The sequence below is a fragment of the Triturus cristatus genome, chromosome 3_2 (assembly GCF_964204655.1).
Source record: "Triturus cristatus chromosome 3_2, aTriCri1.1, whole genome shotgun sequence".
Taxonomy (NCBI): Eukaryota; Metazoa; Chordata; class Amphibia; order Caudata; family Salamandridae; genus Triturus; species Triturus cristatus.
Window position 1 is genome coordinate 794,391,916 of NC_140584.1, and position 21,422 is coordinate 794,413,337.

The 21,422-nt window shown below is 46.2% G+C and overlaps 1 protein-coding gene across 2 annotated transcripts in view; it reads left to right on the forward strand.

The window, feature by feature from the left end:
* The window catches only part of NDUFS1 (NADH:ubiquinone oxidoreductase core subunit S1), a 568,511-nt gene that overhangs the window by 374,447 nt on the left and 172,642 nt on the right, over positions 1-21,422 (forward strand). The window lies entirely within an intron of this gene.

Here is a 21,422-nt window from a genome sequence, read left to right on the forward strand (position 1 = left end):
GCAAGATGATTCTCATTGCTCCAGCATGGGCGCGGCAGTTCTGGTACACGGAACTCCTGCTTCTCTCCCAGGATCGCCCGATTCGCTTGCCACTGATTCCATCTCTGTTGTCGCGGGATCAGGGGCAGGTGCTCCATCCGGATCCGGAGTCACTTCACTTGTCAGCGTGGCTCCTGAACACAGAGAATTCCGCCATCTGAATCTGTCTAAGGAGTGCAGGGATGTTTTATCTCAGGCGCGGGCACCAAGCACTAATAAGACCTACAGGGCAAAATGGAAGAGATTTTGTCTGTGGTGCCAGAGGAATAAACTTCATCCTTACAAATCCCTGCCACATCAGGTTTTGCCTTACATCCTGTCTCTGGCTAAATCAGGTCTGGCGCACTCTTCGATCAAGGTACATCTGGCTGCCATATCCCGCTTTCGACGGAAGACATCGGGGCCATCTCTATGGTCCGCAAGGATTGTTAAGCAGTTCCTTAAGGGGTTATTTCGGATGTATCCTCCGGTCCGCCCACCCCCTCCTATCTGGCAGCTTAACCTAGTACTGGCTCAACTGATGAAAGCGCCCTTTGAGCCTATTCACAAAGCGGACTTGAAGTTCCTATCTTGGAAACTAGCCCTTCTCTTGGCATTAACTTCGGCTAGGAGGGTTAGTGAACTCCAGGCTCTCTCTATAGTGGAGCCTTTTCTGCAGTACAAGAGGGATGTGATGATTTTGAGAACCAACCCAAAATTCATCCCGAAGGTGCTTTCGGAGTTTCATTTGAATGAACCCTTAATTTTGAACTCCTTTTTTCCGCGTCCTTCCACACAAGCGGAACGAACATTGCATTCTTTGGATGTCCAAAGATGCCTGAAATTCTATCTCGAGCGCACACGCTCTTTCAGAAAGTCTACTCAGCTATTTATTGCCTACAGTGCACCACGGAAGGGGTTGCCGCTCGCCAAGAGTGGCATTTCCCGCTGGATCGCCAGTGCAATTCAGTACTGTCATCAGGCTGCGGGCAAACCTTTGGATAAAAGGGCCCGGGCGCATTCTACGAGAGCGATGGCGTCTTCAGTGGCTCTCTTTGCTGGAGTGGCGATCAAGGACATTTGCAGGGCAGCAACGTGGAGCAGTGTACACACCTTCACGAAGCACTACTGCCTGGAATCTGTGGGACGAGCTGATGCTGCTGTTGGTCAAGCAGTCCTCCGGAATCTTTTTCAATGAGAGGTGAGCTTTCCCTACAATCCCTCCATCCTGGTAAGCACATTTGTTTTTAGTAATGGTTGTTTATCATGTACACTGAGATGATTTTGTAAAGCCATGCATTTTCCGAAATGTGCTTGTCGTGATCTACTGCTTGCTATTCTGATACAAAGCATGAGAATCTATGAAAGTTCCAATACTGGGGTAAGAAAACAAGTTACTTACCTGTAACTTTGGTTCCCCAGTATTGGTAACTTTCATAGATTCTCATGCGCCCACCCACCTCCCCTGGGAAAGCTCTGACGGTGTACTGAGGTAGTGGCTGTTGGCACAACGGCTACGAAAATCTGAGGCTCTGAGCTCTCTCAGGAAGGTTCCAGAGGGTGAGGCTGTGCTGATTGGTCCTGGCAAAAGTTTGGGCTCTTTTACACAAAGAGGGTGATATACTACAAAATGAGATGAGGCCTAGGCCTATTTTTCTCTTTTGTTTCTATGGTTATACATATGTGTATATATATATATATTTTTGTTACCGAGGCTCCCATTCCGACGACGGGGAATGATACAAAGCATGAGAATCTATGAAAGTTACCAATACTGGGGAACCAAAGTTACAGGTAAGTAACTTGTTTTCTTGTCCTCTGGGCTGACCCAGGATGTAACTGGCTGAAGATTCCAGGTTAAAAGAAGCCAATGGCTAAAGGAGTCTGACCTCAAGCCCCTTAAAGTAAGCCCAGAATGTAGTATGTTTACTATCAAGGGTGCAAATGTTGTTCACTTCAAACCTTAAAAGGAACATGTTATTTATTTAAATAAAATCCCTGAAAAGGGAGTCTTTACTCCAGTCAGCTTAGCTTATTTTTAGCCTTTTCGCCTAGCCTTGAAGTGATCCCTCTTTTTAGCATGTTTCTTATTCATCTCCGTTGGTTGTCATTATGAGTGGCCATGTATTCTTATTTCAGTGGAGAATTTGAGTTTTCAGTTGAATGTGGAAGTTCACAAATGGTTTTCTTTTGCTGCTCTCTACGTTCTTTGGTGCATTAATCCTGCATTTTAGCAGGAACAAATCCTCCATGTTATTGGTTGAGCACTTTTGTCCTCTGTAAAATGGATGTGGTTATGGGTTGAGAGGTAGAAATGTGTGCAGTAGCACTGATTTCAGCCTATGTCCCGATTCATCAGCAGTGGTAGGGGATCGGTTTGTGTTCCCGCGTAGGAATAATGATCTGAAATAGAGAGTGTGACAGAGTGTGTGTAACTAACTCCATTGGTGATATTACTATAGGTCTTACCAGTAAACTTGTATGGCTCCTTTAATTGGAAAAAGTGGCCCATTTAGAAGCAGGTTTATGTCTGTCGGTTCTCATGCCATCCCTGCATAAAGTATAGATTACTTTTTGTTTGAGTAATGGAACCTAAAAACACCAGAAGGGCTTTATTCAAGGCTTGTGCACAACGTGGCTGCAGATATATCTCTGAAGATGTCTCTACCAGGAGTGTGTGTACAACTGTGTTCTGATAGTGAAGTCACTGAATAGGTCTTACTCAAGACTTCTTACGCGTGAAGGGTCCAAGGGGGACCCTGTAGCCTCGGGCTTTTTAGAAACTGCCTGGCTACTCCCCAAGATACTCCTATAGCTCTAGTAAGCCTCCTCCCACTCTGGTCGACATCCTGCCATCACAATTGTGCTTCTCAACTTCAACCTCAGAGTCAGCTATCATGCCCAACTCCTGACGTGGCATCTGATTCACTAAGGCAGAGAGTCTCTATGCCGGCTGTAGGAAAGTGCCCCATTTTGCCACTGATACTGATGTTTTTCGACTGATGTGCACTGGGTCCCTGCAAGCCAGGCCCCAGCGCCAGTGCTCTTTCCCTAGAAACAAGGTTAAATTGTATAATTCTCACACTATTCGCACACACTTATCACCCCTGTAATTCCCTGGTAAGTGTAACCCACCTGTTCCTAGGGCACGGGCGCTAAAGAGGGTCACTAAGAGCTGCAGCATGTATTATGTCACCCTAAGGGATTCCCATACAAATTGCATGCAGGCTGCCATTGCAGATTGCCCGTCATGGTGCAAGCCTTAAGTGAAAACATGACATGGCACAACTCACTGTGTGCCATGCCAAAGTCATTGCATGTAATGTATGCAAGTCACCCGTAGAGCAGGCCTTGTAGCCTTAAGTCAGGGTGCATTATATTACATGTGAGGACTTATCTGCATGAGCAGATATGCCCCTGTGCTGTCTAGTTCAATTACTAGATGGTACAAGTGAACAGGGAAGCCTAACTTCATGATGACTTTACTGAAACCTATGATGTTTGGTATCAAACACCTTGTCTTAATAAATCCATACTGATTCCCTCAGCATTGGATTTATTAGGACATGCACTCAGAGAGCATCTCACAGGTGCCCCCTAAACACATACTGGTCCTCTAGTGTGCTGTCTGAATTGTAGTGTCCAGCCTGCCACCACACACAAGTTTCTGACCCCCTGCAGGTGAGAACCTACGGTCTCTGAGGCCAGAAACAATGCCTGCTCTGGAGACACACATCCGTCAGCAGGATGGCTAGTGATTTAGCATATCCAGGCCAGGGGGTTCAAAGTCCCTGTCGCCATTGATATGTGACGCTGGCTACCCTCAGACCTGGGAGATGCTGCTCCCTGCCCTGAGGCCCATTTAGCACTAGGACATGCGGGAAATTCGCTATGCAGTAGGCATGTTGCACCACCAGGCTAGTCACAGCCCTAAGGTGGGTTAACTTACATGCTCCACGAAAGGAGGATTCCACCATCTTGTTTTTGGTGGAATTTGGATCTCTGGGGCAGGGATATGCACACTCATCACAGGAAGTTCTCATATAGGGGGTGTAGTGACCTCAGAGGTAAGTGGCTGTTTTGCTACTAACCTTTGCTCTCCTTAACGCCCTAAATTCATTGCTTAGGTGGCCCCCTGAAATCAGGAACTCAGATTTGCCTAACTAAAGAGAAAAAAAGGACAAAGAAAAGCCAAAGAACGCAAGAACTGGGGACTGGTTGTGGACTTGGTGCAAAACCCTGCCTGCTTGCTCCTGTGTTGACAATTGCAACAAACCAACTTGTCCTGCAGCTGTGCATCCTCCAAAAGCGTTGGAGGGCTGCTAGCCCTTTGCCAACCAACCAGCATCTCCCTTGAAGTGGAGGAGCCCCTTCCCTGCAGCTTGCAGACACCAACCACATAGACCTGGTACACCTTTTGCTGATCTCTGGGTACACCAAGGAAGCAGCATCACTGGATGAGGTCTCCTTGCTCTAGGAGGTCAGATATATCCCCCGACCAAGTTTGGAGATACCAAGAAGCCCAGGACTAACACCCAGAGCACTTGTAGAAGCCAAGGTTTGTTTAGTGTCCAACCCACACATCCGCACCGCCAAGACAGACCACCTGATGTGGGACGTCTGCATCAGAGAGGCCATCATCAAGAGTAGTCCTGTTTTGTCCCCATCTCCAGGTCAACCCAAACAGTGTGAGCCTCCAATGCAAGTGCACCCTCCACCCCTGACAAAACACCTCTGCACCCGAGCCCTACAGCCCGAGTCCGACCCTCCCGATGGTGCACCCTTGCTCCAGAAACCCTAATGAACCCAATCCCCCTTTGGGTTCTGCCAGACTGTTCCCCCAGTCCCTACTTGCAGCCTTTTTGTTGTTACAGGTTTTCCCATAGGCTTCAGAGGTAGTGTTTAAGGCTACCTTTGCGACTAGCACCTCTGCACCCAGACACACTAGGGCAGGTAAACCGAAACTGCTGGTGGTTCTAAGGACCTTGGCCCCTACTTACCTTTAGTCCCGAAGAACAGCTCTGTAACTCTATTGCAAATACCCCCATGCAGTGTATGTTTCTCCCATAGGATAACATTACCCCTTTCGAGGCACATGCTTCAAATCTGTCTGGTGTATTTTCGATGTTTTTGAAAATCACTAACTTGAAAAGTACTTGTATAATCTCGAAGATCTTGGTGTCTAAATTAATATAAAAATCGATGTTATTTTTCCAAATTGGTGTCAGATTTCCTTATTGAGTGTGTGCCACATTTATTGACTGTGTGTGCAGTAAATGCCAAAAACTCCCCTCTGATAATCCTACGACTGCTCGACCACACTACCCCAAATAGATCACCTTAGGATTGTTAAAGTAAGTCACTGTCCGACCCCCATTATACGAGGTACACGTCAGGGCTGCCCTTGATCCCTGCTACTCTTTGCCCTTGCCATCGAACCCCATGCAGCCAAAATAGGGCAACACCATAGAGATTAGTCTATACAATAACCCTCACGACAGATATTAATATCATTGTATGCTGATGATATCACCCTTTATTTACGTAAGCCACATGTTAGTCTCAATCCGATCCTACGCGAGTTTATCAGATTTGGTTCCTTCTCTAGGATAGGGATCAATTGGAGTATATAGCAGATCTTTCCGATCATGCCGAACACTGTTCAGTTTACTCCTGAATTTCCACTGAGATGGTGCGAAACAGAAATAAAATATCTAGGCGTGATAATAACAAGAAACAAAGAGGAAACACTCCGCTCAAATTATGGCACTGCTGTCGAAACCATCACTAACTGGATGGCTCGCTGGATCACGCTGCCACACTCATTGGCTGGCAGAGTGGCGCTGATGAAAATGGTCATATTACCATGGGGTGGGAAACAGCCCAGAGGGGGATGGCGGACCATGATGCAACCATTCTCAAGTAGGGGTTTAGAGGCCCCTGATATGGAGCTCCATTACCTTGGAGCCCAAGCCCACTACGCAAGATACTGACTCCATCCGCCGCTTTTTATGCCACATCAGACCATTGAGCAGGGATACATGGCGCCTTTGCCCACGACTTCCTTTCTGGGAACGCGTGTCCCTGGAGAGGGAGTAGCCCACTGCACCAACCACGCATGGGAGCGTATTGCTAGAGTGGTGAGCAAACCAGTACTGTACTCCCCGCTTGTGCCGCTCCCGTGCCTCCGGTGTGTGCCAGTCACCCATGAGGCTGTATGCCATGAGATGCTCTGTAGGAGAAACCTGCACTGTTGGGGCGACCTTTACCGGGAGGGTGTGTTCAGGGAGAGGTGGGAGCTCTTGACCGGGGACAGTGTCACTCGGGGACCCTCCACTCTAGAAACACTGCACACCTTATTTAAAATGGCAGGACCGGCGAATGCGGTGTCCATCATATACCAAGCCACACTGCTGGAGAAGACCCAGCAGAAACATGGGGCTAGGGAGGCGTGGGATCATGACCTGGAGCTGCCTTTGACGGATGGGCAGTGGACATACTGCTGCACACAAATGGAAGCTATCACAGCGAGCAGTCGCTTACGAATTATACACTTTAAGTTCCTAAATAGAACTTATTATACCCCCATGAGGTTTTACAAATACAAATTGAGAGATGATGATCTATGCGAGTGATGTTAGCAAGCGGGTGCGGTGTTCCTACACCTTGCATCGCAGTGTTGCGAGGTTCATGGTTATTGGTGGGAAATGATCACCACACTGTCCAAGATGATTGACACTCCTGTTATCCACTATTGGGGTATCTTTCATAGATTCACATGCCTGAATCATTCCCCGTCGCTGAGGCGGGAGTCCCACGGTAAATAAAAAAGTAGTGCCAAAAGTGGTAGCAGTAGTAGTAGGCCCCAAAGAAAAGGCCTAAGGCCTAGATCTTAGCAGCCCATCTACATCATTATGCAAAACGAACCAAAGAATTGGTACCAACCAATCAGCCATCAGCACCCTTCTAGAACCTTCTCAGCAGAGCCAGTTCTCCTCAGATTTTCACTGCACGTCGTGTGGAAGGGAGTCTCCTTGAGTGCCACTCAGTTTTCTACTTTCTTCATCATGTCTGACAAGAAGACCTTGTTCAAGTCCTGCAGAACCTGCGCCAGGAAAAGGGTCCATGTTGATGACCAGCATTTGGACTGCATCTACTGCCTCTACCCTAAACATGAGGCAAAAGATTGCAAAATTTGCCGCACCTTCCCTACTAAGACTCTTAGGGATAGGGAGGCGAGAGTGCTGTTATGGCTTCTTTGGTTGAAGAGGATGACAGAGCCTCAACTTCTAGTAAGAGAGCTAGGTCTCATGACAGCTCTTCAAGTGAGGGGAAAAAACGCCATAAATCTTCCTACTCTACTTCTGGCTCTTCTCAGAGGACTCCTCTCATTTCCTCTGATCAGCGCACTCTCCTCAGGACTCTGATCTCAAGGACTCTAAAAAGCCATCTTCGAAAACAGTGAGTAAAAGCCTTTCAAAATCCCTGGCTTTCCCTCCTCCGTCGACTATTTCTGTCACTTCTTCTGCTCCTTCGTGGAAGGAAACTATCTCGACGACGTCTATCACCTCTCCTATTCTGTCGACAAAGATTACTATCCTGTCAAAGAAGCCCGTCGAGGGATCGTCGACGAAGTCCTAGTCAACGAAGCCAGCGTCGAAATCCATATCGACGACATTGCCGTTGACGAAGCCCCCATCGTCGACGAGAGAAGTGTCGACGAAGATACAATCCACCCCGTCAACGAGCGTCCCGTCGACGAAGGTCCTGTCGACTTCGAGCCCGTCGACGAGGGTCCCGCCAACGAAGGTCCCGTCGACGTCGAGCCTGTCGACGACGATAACTAAAAGCCTGTCGACGACGATAACTAAAAGCCTGTTGACGACGAAGGCATCAACGGAGAGCCCGTCGACGACGATACCAGGGGATTTGCCTGTTCAGTCTGCGACATCTGCAATGGCGCCCACTCATTCTACTCCCGTTTCTTCCAGGAGTTTTCAACTTAAAACTTTTCAAAGGCATGACTATAGCGATATATCACCGATTACTCCCTCACATCTCCTGGAAACATATGTGCAGGATGAGGATGATGACTATGAGGATGACGAGGACAAAGGGCCCTTTGGAATAGCTTGCCATCCTTCCGAGTTACACATCAAATGTCAGGATGACGATGAGGAGGACAATTATCAAGAACAATACTATCAAGAAGACATTGTCGTCCTGCATCATAAGACTTACCATAGACAACCTTGTCAGAGCGAGATGTCCCATCTGCCTCCAACTCTGATACAAGACCTGCAAGCCATGCTCGCAGATTACAGACAGCGTTTTCCCCCACAACCAGTCATTCCGCAGGTTCCACCACCTGGGCCGCTTCCGGATCCTTTGTCTTCACCTGATGCTCCTGTTCCAACGCCTCAACTTCCAGATCCTCAACATGACCCGCCTCAGGGTCAGGACTCAACCTCTGAAGAGGAATTTGAAGAGGGTGAACTTCCAGATCCTTGGGATTCCTATGTTATCCCTATGCCTTCGCCACCCACCCCTCTACCATCTGATTCGCCCCCAGAGGATATAGGGTGATTTCATAATCTCATGCAGCGGGCTGCTGCTAGATTTCACTTGCCGGTTACCATTGAACAGTCTGAATGCTTTCTCCATGATTTTAAGGAGGAATCAAGAAAATTCACAAGAGCTGTCCCCATCATCGATTACATCTGGAAAGAAGGGGTCAAGATCATGAAAAATCCTGCATCTGTGCCAGCGGTGCTTCCGCGGATAGACAAATACCGTGCTCCGGCCAATAGTCCAACCTGTCTCATTGGCCATCCTAGGCCAGATTCAGTCATTTCACAAGCTGCCCAACAAAGATCTAAAAATCCGGCAGCACCTATTACTACACCGCCGGACAAGGAGGGGCGTCGTCTGGATTTAATCAGCACAACATTTTCTACAATGGCAGCTGCCTCCATCAGAACAGCTAACTCCCTAGCAATAATAGGGCGTTATGACCGCCAAATGTGGTCCGAAATGGCTGGCCTTATTGAGCTCATTCCGGAGGACAAGAGACAAGATGCTCGAAAAATTTTATTAGAAGGAGTGCGCGCAGCGTCCGAGACCATCGACTGCGCATTGGACATAGTGAATACCAATTTTCGCCAACTGGCTGGTACAGCTGTACTCGGACGCCAGGGTTGGCTTAAGGCCACCACTTTCAGACCAGAAGTCCAGACAAAGATATTGGATATGGCCTATGATGGTGAATCGTTGTTTGGGAAACACATAGATGAAGCACTCCAAGCAATAAAGACTGATACTGATACCGCAAGATCCTTGGGTTCCTTGCAGTACAAACGCGGAACCTTCAGAGGTGCAAGAGGGTGTGGTTTTTCTTCTAGAGGAGGGTATCAAACCCAGCAGAATAGACAGTACCAGCCCCAATATAGACAATCGTATCAGTCGTCATACAGACAATCCAACACGTCTGGTTTCTCTCGTCAAGGCGGATGAAAAAGGTTGCAAAATCAAGGACGAGACACCAACAGGAAGCAGTGATCTCTGCAGGGCGCCTTCCACTCCTCTTCCCCTCCCTGTGGGTGCGAAGATTTCAGCATTTGTGGACAAGTGGCAGGAAATTACATCGGACCAATGGGTTCTAGACCTTGTAAAAAAACGGTCATACCTTGGAGTTTGTCACCAAGCCACCCACCACTCCACCCAAGGGACCCCCTCCCCCTCGTCTTCACTTATTATTCAAAGAAGCTTTAACGATGCTCCTCAAGAATGCAATAGAGAAGGTTCTTCACTTCAAAAGGGGACGGGTTTCTATTCCCGATTTTTTTCTCATCAAAGAAATCAGGGGAATGGCGTCCGATCTTAGATCTTCGCAACCTGAACAGATTCCTCAAGAAGCAAGGATTTCGCATGGTCACACTGGCAGAAATTCTAGGTTGTCTCAACGAGGGAGATTTTCGGGTTTCTCTGGATATGGAAGACGCTTACTTTCACATCCCAATACATCCGAGGCATCGCAAGTATCTTCGCTTCACTGTGGCTGGCGCCCATTATCAGTTAAAAGTGCACCAGTTTGGGCTAAAATCGGCTCCAAGGATCTTTACAAAGTGCCTAGCTTCTGTGGCAGCAGCGTTACAACCCCGGGGAATCCAAGTATTTCCCGTATTTGGACGATTGGTTACTCAAAGGTCCTTCGGAAAGCGCAGTCAAGATTGCTGTGCCAACGTCTCTTAGTCTGTTCCACTCTCTGGGGCTGACTGTGAACAGGAGCCAATCTCAGTTACGCCCGATGCAGATTCTTCAATTTCTTGGAGCTCTGCTGGATACCGACCAGTGCAGGGCATTCTTATCTCACGAACGGCAGGTTCGTCTATAAAAGCTGGCAATCCTGATTTCCAGAAGAAAGTCAGTTTCTGTCCGCATGTTTGCGTCACTCCTGGGGATGTGCTCTTCCACAATAAACCTCGTCCCTTTGGCAAGACTTCAGATGAGACCCCTGCAAGAGGAGCTACACCTTCAGTGGCAACAGGCTGTGGTTCCTTCGACGACATCCTCCGAGTCACACCACGCATGAAAAGCGCTCTGCGTTGGTGGTCCCAGATGCCCAACCTAGCAGAAGGACTCACTTTCATACTGGAGGTTCCAGATTTTGTCCTCACTACGGATGCCTCTATGGACGGATGGGGAGGTCATCTCCAAGATTTACAGATACAGGGGAAGTGGTCTCCAGAGTACAAGAATCAACACATCAACAGCCTGGAATTGCGAGCAATTTTCCTGTCCCTGCAAGCTTTCCTTCCAAGGATTGCAGGTTCTTCGGTACTGGTTCGGACCGACAATACCACCAGCATGTTTTACGTGAACAAGCAAGGAGGGACAAGATCAGCAACTCTATCTAGAGAGGCTCAGGAGTTGTGGGAATGAGTCACACTCCACAACATAACCCTCAGAGCAGAACATGTCGGAGGTCTCTACAATACACTAGCGGACACGCTCAGCAGGTCCCAATCGGGCTGCCACGAATGGGAGCTAGAGCAGGCTCAAGTGCTCAGGGTATTCAGAGATTGGGGCAAGCCGGCACTGGATTTGTCCGCAACAAAAGACAAGAAATGCCGTTATTACGCCAGCACATACCCTCAACAGGGGTCAAGAAGGAATGCCCTGTCCATGCGATGGTCAGGGATTTGTGCTTACGCTTTTCCCCCCCGATACCGCTAATCACGAGAGTCATACGCAAGATGAAGTTGGAGGGCTGCCGTCTCATCCTGATTGCACCCAGATGGCCAGGCCAGTACTGGTTTCAAGAGCTTCTGTTATTATCCCAGGACCAGCCGATCCGTCTTCTTCCGACACCCACAATGCTGTTGAGGAACAGATGTCAGGTGCTCCACCCGGACCCTCAGTCTCTACATTTACACGCATGGCTCCTGATTTCTTAGAATTCAAGGACCTGGACATCCCTCAGGACTGTCGGGACATATTGACAAAATCACGAGCTCACAGCACGATTCAAACTTACCGTCTAAAATGGAGACGTTTTTGCTGTTGGTGCGACGCTAACCATGTTCACCTGGTGGAAGCTCCTGCGGAACAGATCCTTCCTTATTTGTAAGATCTGGACTCTCTCTTCAGTCAAAGTCCATTTAGCCTCACTTTCCAGATTCAGAAAAGGTGCCCATCTTCCTTCTCTGTTCGTCCTCTTTAGTCAAGCAATTCATGAAAGGATTTTTCCGTAAGTTTCCTCCTATCAGGCTTCCTCCACCGGAGTGGGAACTCAACACGGTCTTAATGCAATTAATGACATGGCCATTTGAGCCTATCCACAAGGCTGAACTCAAATTCCTCACCTGGAAGGTTGCCGTACTTCTGGCTCTAACGTCAGCTAGAAGAGTGAGTGAAATTCAGGCCTTCACTATAAAGGAACCATTTCTGCACTTCACTCAAGACTACGTGCACCTCCAAACTAATTCGACATTCATACCTAAAGTACCGTCACAGTTTCATCTCAATGAACCTGTAAAATTAAGGACTTTGTTTCCAAATCCATCTACTCCAGTGGAACAAGCCTTACATTCTCTTGATATCAAGAAATGTTTAAAATTCTATCTTCAAAAAGCAAAGAGCCTTAGAAAGTCTGACCAGTTGTTTGTGGCTTATGGCCAAACTACTCTGGGGAATGCAGTTACAAAAACCACTATTGCCAGATGGATAGCATCAACAATCCATTTCTGCCATGACAAAGCTCACAGGCCATTGTTAAGGAAAGCCAAGGCCCATTCCACAAGAACAGTAGCAGCGTCTACAGCATTGTTTGCTGGGGTGACTCTTGAAAATATCTGTTGTGCTGCGACATGGAAGAATGTCCACACGTTCACGAGACGTTACTGCCTTCAATCTACGCATCAAGACAATGCAGCAGTCGGACAAGCTGTCCTACGACATCTTTTTCTTTGAGGCCCATTTCAGGTATCTTCTGTTTTTCAAATTTGACTTAGAATGTTGTTACAATGCATGTTGCATTTCCCTGTGTATGTTGCATGTTTTAAATTTTAAGGTTGGTTTTTCTTATACATCTTGTTAACAAGTTGTGGATGCAATTAGGAGTGTATCAGCACTAGTCTCCCACCATCCGCAAACGACTGTATACTTGGTATACTGCTTGCTACTCTGATTCAGGCATGTGAATCTATGAAAGATACCCCAATACTGGATAAGAAAACAAGTTACTTACCTGTAACTACAGTTATCCAGTATTGGTATCTGTCATAGATTCACATGCCCCCAACCTCCTCCCCGTAGAGTCTGTTCTCTATGCTTTGGGACATTTACTTCCCACTTGTACTAGGAAAATCTGAGGAGAACTGGCTCTGCTGAGAGGGTTCTAGAAGGGTGCTGATGGCTGATTGGTTGGTACCAATTTTTTGGTTCGTTTTGCATAATGATGTAGATAGGCTGCTAAGATCTAGGCCTTAGGCCTTTTCTTTGAGGCCTACTACTACTACTACCACTTTTGGCACTACTTTTTTATTTACCGTGGGACTCCCGCCTCGGCGACGGGGAATGATTCAGGCATGTGAATCTATGAAAGATACCAATACTGGATAACTGTAGTTACAGGTAAGTAACTTGTTTTCTTCCTGTGTCCCCCCTGCTGGCGCTCCTGGTCTGCACGGCTGAAATACAACCACCACATAAAAAACTTGTGGCAATGGGTCTGCTATTGGCTAAACCGAGGGTGGCGTGCAGATGGGGCAGAGGTCGGGCCCGCAAATTCAAGGAATGGCTAACAGATTTTATTTATTGCAAGGACCAGATAACGACCTATGTGGAACTCCTACCCGCCTCGTCCCAGAGACATTTAGGAGCCCCTGGTGGATTATCTGCGGGAAAATTCAATTTGAGCCTATGTGTTTCAGACCTGGGTGTGCGGGCTGGACATTCAGGAGGTGGCCTCTGTGGGCGGGGAGGAACTCACAATATGTATATCTCATTTGGCTATCTGCACTGTCCTGTGAGTAAACTGGAGATACAGAATTTTCACAACGCTGTGCCCATATTATAGAGGAGTTCTGTGCTTAACTAACAAATGACTGTCAAAATGTTATGACCTGTTGTAGACACTACATTGTAGCATGACACCTAGAAGTATATATGCTCAAAGTCCGTACTGTGCATCTATATGCCATATTGATGTATGTTTTACTTTTATGTAATTTAGAAAATCTAATAAAAACATTAAAAAAAAGAAAGCAAGCCCCTGTAGATTGGTAAGGGATACCTGGGCTGACTGCAGAGTGCACCTCATTTTGGTACACACCAAATAGAGAGCCAGCTTCCTACATTGGTGGTGAAGCAGTGGCATACAAGACTTTGCATTTACTTTATCACTCTGTTAACAAGTGATTCCACTAAGGAATCCACAATTGACTTTAGCCAAAAATAGTTTTTTCAGTTTGTGACTTTTTTCGATTTGTCCTAAATTTTTTATCTGAACTGTTAGGGCTTTGTGTTAAGTCCCTCAATCCTTTAGTATTAGAAATGTTAGAAGTATACTAGTAATCTGTTGGAGTTACCTAGCTGCAGACTCCTTACCTTTGAACTAACCCCAAGTGCTAGGCTGGATCCGGAAACTTTTCTACAGCAGTACCTCTGCACGTCAATAGAGGGCGTCTTGACTCATACACCGGATGTGACGCCAACAGACTCCATATAAGCCATCCCATGACACGCTGACGTCAGTTTCTTACTTCCGGAGAGCTGCACCTCTGCAAGTTTTTTGGCCTATCTTGACACTTTTGTCGACAAAACAGTGTGCTTTTTTCTGGATGTCCTCACGGTTCAAACTCTGTGGATCCTCTGGACGGCAGATGTTGGCACAGAACCTCAACGTCCAAAAGTAAGTTGCAACATAAGCAGTCGAAGTCGCAGCATTCCCAGACTTCACCACATACATGCATCATCTGATGCCCCTCCCCGTCCTTTGGTTGAGTAGTTGAGGCAAGAGTCTACCCTGTGCCTTCTGGTATTCTCTGGAGCCAGGTGAGGGAAAATTATCACTCCCTTCATGCCATCTTTGAATCTCCACTCCCCTCTAGTGTGCGTCTCAGCTTCAAGGAGGCCGGAGGAGCCTTGACTGAATCCACGCCGCCAGGGTCTCCCTTGGCATCTGTGAGGCCTTCTGGATCCATAGTCTGATCCGTGTCTGCTCCGGTGCATGGCCCTTCAGGGTTACCACCTGCAACGCCAGTACCTGATCAGCCGGCTCTGACGTAGTTTTAGGTGCCGATCAGTGCTACTACATTTCTCCTCTCTGATGCCGAGGCATTGCCACATCGACGCAGGATGGCATCTGGGGCAGTGTTGATGGAGCAATTTGCCTCAAGCTACTTTCCTTCTTCTTCAGGGGAGCCCTCTACTATTCCTCCTTTAACAGACCAGTGTTTTGGCGGAGATGGAGAACATATTGCTTATCCCACCCATGACTGATACTGCTCTGCCTCGTCTGGAGGTTAATTGGATACTTGAGCTGGGTGAGGCTAGTGGCCTTGAGTCCTCCCCTTCCCCTGGCTTGTTCTCTCTTCTCTGCCTCATTACTGAGTTTAGCTCTGCTTTTGCTGAGCTTCTGAGGATGGTAGCTGTGGTTCTGGAGCTGCATCTCCCTTCTGTGGAGGTGGTCATTGCTCCCTCAATTGGGGTGTTTCATCAGGGCCAAACTGGGGTTGAGCCGGCGCCTCCCTTCAGTGAAGCCCTATTTGATATTTTGTTGGGCTCTTTGGCTGAACCTGTTTCGGGGGCTCAAGTGAACCGTCTTGCCCCTGGAGTCCTGGCCTGCCCCCTCCGCCAGCCTGCTCCGCACAGCTTTGTGGTTCAGGCTCCTACATCCTCCCCTGACATCAGTGCCCTTCCGAACTTCCCTCCAGACAGAGTCTAGGAGTCTTGATACTTTTGGTTGACATATTTGGCCTGCCACCAGTTCTGCTCTGTGGCCACCTAATACCGCTTGTGTTCTGAGCCGGTTTTCTCATGTGTTGAGGGATTCGGTCTCGCGCCTTCTCTCCTCACTCCCGGGTAAGACCCTAAAATTTCTTACTCCGTTACTTCATTATGGGCGACAGGCAGCTAAATTGCTGATTCGATGTGGCATGGATACCACAGTTTCTGTTGTGCGAGCGATGGCTCTTTAACTTACTCTTCGCCGGCATGCCAGCCTACTCACCTCTGGTTTTTCGGAGGCTGTTAAGTCCACCTTGGTGAATATGCCTTTTGATGGTCAACATCTGTTCGACGCTCACACCGGTTCCGCTTTACACTGTTTTAGGGACAGTCAGGGTGGAGCAGACTATTAAACCCTGTTTTGCTGTACCATCTGCTCCTCTTCTTCCTCTCGTACTGAGCTTGTACAGGGTATTGTCGCCTTGATTTCTTTCATATATGAGCTGTTCTAGGGCAGTGCCCATTGGCTTTTTTCTTTCAGACTTCACCTACGGGTGACACCCGTTGAAGTGCTCCTGCTTCCGGCAGGCGTTTTTTATTACTTCTTAAACTGTCAGTGACAGGTTATGGTCCGTGTTATTTGGGACTCATATAGTTTTTGGGTCCTATTGGGCTTCAACGCCTGTTGATGCATGGTATTAATTTGCTGTTCTACCCAAGTTCTCTTTGGTGTATTTTGCTTGCATTGTGCGGATGCACTGTTTCCTTATTCCTACAGGGTACCTTGTCTGTATGCCTAACAGGCATTCCTTAATATGTTTCTGGCACTTGGGTATCCCTTACAGGGGACTTCCAATCATGTGCTTTGGTGAGATGGTGCAAGGGATTTTTCCTTGCCCTTAGACCCCCCCCCCCCCTAAGGTTTTTTACTGTGTTTAGATTATACCTTCTGGCCATTTTATGGGCCCTGTCTTCTTTGAGACATTTCTTATGTGGCCTCCACACTTGGTATGCTGTATGCACTGCCACTTCATCTGTGTTTCAGTTTTTTGTACTGATCCCTGGTTTTCGACCTCTACTTGTGGCATTTGGTCTTCCGCAACTCATTACTGTCTTTTTTCTGCTGCTTCGGCCAGGTTTACATTTTTCTGTCTGATATTCCTTCTTTAAGATGGGTACTAGTTATCGGAATAGGCCTTCCCTGTGTTGGCCTTTATTCAACTTCGTTTTCCAGTCCCAGATAGTGGTCTTCATTTCTCTATTCTGCGGGATTGTTTTTCACCTGCTGTTTTCTTTTTAAGTTATTTCTCAGCCAATTGCTTTTAGTGTTCGGGTTGTGTGATATCTTCTACTACCTCTATTTTTTTATACGGTACCATGTGGCTATTGCCATTTCGCCGTTGTCACATCTACGGTCCATAACTGCTGTTTTGAACGTTTATATGTATCTTTTCTGGAAATGTTCCTTTCTACAGAGTGTGTGTGTGTGTGTGTGTGTGTGTGTGTGTGTGTGTGTGTGTGTGTGTGTGTGTGTGTGTGTGTGTGTGTGTGTGTGTGTGTGTGTGTGTGTGTGTGTGTGTGTGTGTGTGTGTGTAAATTATTTCCAACACCTCTTTATTGTTCTGCCATGGTGTCTTCCATAGTTACAGACTTCAGTGCAATATGGGTTTTCCACAATATTTCTGGTGAAGCTCTTCTCCCCTGACTTACCTTCCTGACAGCTGGTCACTCTCTCTCTTGTAGTGGGCCTGCTAGTCCTACTCAGGGATCTTTAGTGGGATCAGTTTGCAGATCCTCGTCTGGGGATGGTATTGCTTGGGTATCTAATTCAAAGGTAAAGAATCTGAGGCTAGATGGCTCTATCAGATGAATAAGTTACTTACCTACAGTAATGCATTATCTGATTGTGACCGGATCTAGTCGCCGATTCCTACATACTGTCTCTACCAGACAAAGCTTTGCCGAAGGTAAGTAACTTATTCATTAGGTTTTAAAAGTCTGTTTAGAATTGTTTTCGATTTACTAAAAAGGTCCCAACTACATTAAACATGTCCGCCTCAGAGGAGAGAAATGAGGAACTCAACCTGACTCCTTACCTGCAACATAGTTTCAAGCAGTTAAAAAACCTCGTAAGGCTTGTAAAATTGCAACTGGTCCTACACCAACCTAAGTAGAACTACAGGAGTTGCTTGCTGAGTTTGATAGAGGCCAGGTAAGAGAAGAAAACACTGACCAGATTGAAGATGCCCCAGTCACTGAAGATGAGACTGACAACAGTACTCATGGGGGTGACTCCTTTTCCAATGCCCCATAGAAGAGGAAAACAAAAGGAACCTTGTCCCTAAAACTGTACCTGGAAGTAGGCCGTGTCTATCCAGACCCATAGAAGAACTAGAGGTTCTGGACCTAGAGCTGGCGAGACTAGCTAGAAGAGTAGCTGTCAGACAGTAAGGTACCTAAATTCAATTTCCTCAGGAGCAGAAGATATGTACCCAGTTCCTCTCTGAAACACCCTAGACTGAGAATAACTTACAGTCGCGAGTATTAACAAAGGGGGAAAGGGGTTGGGGACAATAGCGAGACTCCTCACTAGGTGCTTCCTGCTCGCCTCTTAAGTTCTCGCTCTGGAGGTTCTCAGCTATGCACCTATAACAGATTAGCACAACATTAATAGGGACCCACTAGTCTTACAATACTCTCTCTCTAACTTATTTCTTGCATCAATAAATTGCCTTAAACAATATTCTTAAAACAATATTCACCTGTAAATTAATTGAGGAATAGCGCCTCTCCGTATTGCTTTTTGAAAGAAGATCAATGTCTAATAGGTTATAGCTGGGGAAATAACCTGAAAGGCTGAGTCTCATGAAGTTTAGCCATGTTTAGTAGATTCTAATTAATATAGTCAAAAATATGATGTCCATATATATACAGTACTGTAGTTGCGCTATATATATATATATATATATATTCACTTTAAAAACCATAGGTTTCACACATGTTATAGTTAGCTGTACATTTCACTCGTAAAAAACCAATGAAATTCCACGTTATAGTTAGATCAGGTAACTATAACTTGCGCGCCCACAATAAACTGCTGATGACGTCACATATTACATCACTCATGACATGGTCAGTGACATCACTCATCACATCAATGATGACATCTGAAATGACACATTGTGGATTGCGGTCGCGCAAGTTATAGTTACCTGATCTAACTATAACGTGGAATTTCATTGGTTTTTTACGAGTGAAATGTACAGCTAACTATAACATGTGTGAAACCTATGGTTTTTAAAGTGAATTTGCAAGGTTTTTTAAATGCTAATTCCTAACTATAACGTGTATGAAACATATGGTTTTTTCAGTGAATTTGTACGGTTTTGTAAATGCTAAGTTATGTATTTATTTTTTTATTTTTTTTTCGGATTTTTCGCCGTGTGCACACCCTGCGCGCTTACAGATATATATATTGATTTAAATGCTATTTTCTCAGGACCTACTGAACAGATTTACACCAGACCTGCAAAAGGCACATCTCTGACCTGAGGACTACCTCTCTGCCAAATTTCAAGTAATTCTGTTCAGCCGTTCGGGCTGTAGCTCGGACTAAAGGTCCTATGGGAAAATGCATGGGGAAAACGCGTTTTGGGACCCCCCTTTTTTCTCAGCCCCCGCTTGACGAATCCCCCCGAGACTTTCAGGGTAGGAGCGGAGCGGAGCGCCCCACCTATTTTGAAAATTTCGCGAGGATTCGTCAACCGGCGCCAAAGTTATTCCAAATAGAATGTTGCGGATTTCCTATGGAAACACGGTCCTAACTATAACTATCTACTGGCGACCGCCAGTAGATAATATATATATATATATATATATATATATATATATATATATATATATAGATATATAGTATTTTAGTCTTTAGTAGATAAGCAAGTCTTGTTCAAAGTAAACTCCCAATGAATTCCAATCCTTAATGTCCTGTTGAATTGGCTGTAGAATTGAGCACATAAAGTCTTTAATAAATTACCTCAACTCTTCACCTCTGGTAGAACGCTTCATAAAAGCCTTTTCTTGCTTCGAATAATTTCTCATATTACACCCACCGGAGATCCCCACCTTTGAAAAATTGGTGTTAAATGACCTGACACAACTGGCCAAAGAACACCACTATATACCTTACAATATTTCACTGGCAGAAAAATCAGCACTTCAGACTCTTAAGAATAACAACACGATAGTCATCAAACCTGCTGATAAAGGGGGAGGGATAGTACTCCAGGACACCATTACCTACAAAAACGAAATATTAAGACAGCTAGGGAATACAGATCACTACTGTAGACTACCTACTAACCCCACTAACGAACTCAGACAAATGATCCAGCAAACCACCAAATCGGGCCTAGACGAAGGGTACCTTTCTAAACTCGAATACCAGTTTTTGAATGCTAAGGCCCCTCGGATACCAGTTATTTACACCTTACCTAAAATCCACAAGGACACTGAACACCCCCCTGGACGCCCTATCGTCTCCGGTTGCGGCTCCATTCTAGAGCCATTAGGCTTGTATGTAGATTTTTTCATAAAGGAGTTCGTCCCATCTACACCATATTATGTCAGAGACAGCATGCAGATGATTACATTGGTCGAAAACCAGGGTTTTGATCCCTCTACAGATACACTCTGCACTCTCGATGTGGAGTCTCTTTACACTAACATCCCCCAACGAGAGGCTTTGCTCGTCATTGAAGAAACTTTAGAGACACGCATCAGACCACACGCAGTTCCAACTATTTTTATTTTACAACTTCTTGAGATCTGCCTGACCAGGAATTTCTTTTTGTTTGACGGGCATTTCTATCAGCAGACTAAAGGAACATCGATGGGGGCAGTTTTTGCCCCGAATCTGGCGATCCTTTACATGAATGCTCTGGAGACGAACTGTATACTGGTCCCACTCAATCCTTTTTTCTCTGCCCTGTCACACTGGAAAAGATACATAGACGATATTTTCCTTATTTGGCATGACACCCAGGCAATGCTCGAAAATTTCCTTCATTGGCTGAACAACAACTGTGGTGGTTTGAAATTTACACTCACACATAACAAAATTTCCATTCCTTTTCTTGACCTCAATATAATTCACAGAGACGGGATTCTGGTGACTAGCCTGTTCAGAAAACCAACTGAGCGCAATACTCTGTTGAAATACAACAGTAACCATCCGAGAGCTCTTAGAGACTCCCTTCCCTATTCTCAGTATCTCCGCATCAGACGCAATTGCACTCTTAAGGAGGATTATTTCAGGGAAGCCAAAGTACTAAGCAACAAACTGACCTCCAGAGGCTACCCCAAAAGACTGATCCGGAATTCCCTCAAAAGAGCCTGGTACTGTCCCAGGGACACTCTCTTGGAACCCAAAAACAAGAAATCAGAGAATCGCATAGTATGCGTGACAACTTTTTCCCTCTCCTCACACAAACTACGGAAAAGCATTCTAAAACATTGGAGCGTAGTCAATGCTGGAATACTGAACCTAGAGAAACCTCTCTTTGCCTTTAAGAAAAACAAAAACATTAAGGACCACTTGGTCAGAGCAGCTCTTCCCAGCACCACAAACACTGGTACCCTTCATGACCATTGGTCGTTACCCTCTTTGACTGGTCATAATAAATGTGGCAATTGTTCAGTATGTGGTTTCACCAATGACTGCAAGGAATTTGTATATGGTAATATACGTAAACCACTCACACAATTCAGTAATTGTAACACCTGTAATGTGATTTATGCTATCTTTTGTCCCTGCGATATGATCTACATAGGTCAGACCACACAAAAAATTCGGGTACGAATCTGCCAACATAGAAGCAGATTAAGATGCAAAACTCCGAACGCTCCATTGGTCGAACATTTTGAGGCCAAGGGCCACTCTGAGAATGAAATACGCT